Below are 946 nucleotides of genomic sequence, written 5' to 3' on the forward strand. Positions count from 1 at the left end.
TATTCTGGTGTAACTGGGAGCGTTTCTGTACTTGCAGTCTAAAGTGTTTCCACAATTGTGCGCCTGAAACTTTGAAACTGAAGCCCAAAGATTTCAATGGAGCTGGAAACTGTTTTGCAAACAGTGGCCAGCGTCTTAGGTCATGGATGAGTTTTACAGATCCTCCTTTTACAAAGTATCTCCACAGAGAATCAGAGAGTTAGCAGCAGAGTGTGGTGGAGAAATGCTATTAAGGACAAACTGCAACTCCTCACATAATCTGTGATATGCTGTACTCACATTCATCTGTTGCTCTGCTGTGTTTAAGAGAAGGACTTTCAAGGTATCCAGTTTCCTCTCAGAATTCCCTTATGAAGTCCAGAGTGAAAGTTACATCCATGTCAGGACGTCAGAAGCATGCGTCTCTCTCAATTGAGTGTAGAGATCCCTTCGGGTTTTTTTTAATCCTCTCCAAATCTGTCGAATATCTCACCACGAGAAAGGAAACGAAACAAAATTAAAACTTGGAAAACTTTTTAAGTCCTCTTCCTGCTGACAGTAACTTGTCGGCATCCACTGTGTGTGAGTCTCTGCTGCAGCACGCTGACTGAAACCAAACAGTGCGGGGCCGAGCTGTGGACGTCCCCCTCTCCAAATCTAATATATTCAACACGTGACGGAAAGCAGCCTCCTTCTCCACCTCCTCCTCCTCCTTCTTCTCCTCCTCCTCTCCTCAGTGCTGCTGCTGCTGCTGCTGCTGCCACAGGGAGACACACCGACTGCACAGAGGAGAGCCAGGTTATGCTGAACTTTGGTGCCACCATCCTCTGCAAAAGGGAAGTGAAAATCAGTCACAGTGTGCACTGCTTCTCATAGCTGCATAAGAGGTCTGATTAAACTGGAATAAGATTAAAAAGGCTTGAAATGTCAGGAGAAGTTCCTGCTGGTGGAAGATCAGATTTCATCC

General features: G+C 45.8%; 1 protein-coding gene across 1 annotated transcript in view; it reads right to left on the reverse strand.

Moving 5' to 3' along the window:
* The window catches only part of LOC141797963 (protocadherin-16-like), a 92,684-nt gene extending 92,063 nt beyond the window's left edge, over nt 1-621 (reverse strand). The window contains exon 1 of the mRNA XM_074679684.1: nt 280-621. The gene's annotated coding sequence lies outside the window, so the exon portion shown is untranslated. The remainder of the gene's footprint in view (nt 1-279) is intronic.
* Between the last annotated feature and the right edge of the window lie 325 nt (nt 622-946).

The sequence above is a fragment of the Halichoeres trimaculatus genome, unplaced genomic scaffold (assembly GCF_033239565.1).
Source record: "Halichoeres trimaculatus isolate MK-OKI-2021-1 unplaced genomic scaffold, fHalTri1.1 fHalTri1_scaffold_9, whole genome shotgun sequence".
Lineage (NCBI taxonomy): Eukaryota > Metazoa > Chordata > Actinopteri > Labriformes > Labridae > Halichoeres > Halichoeres trimaculatus.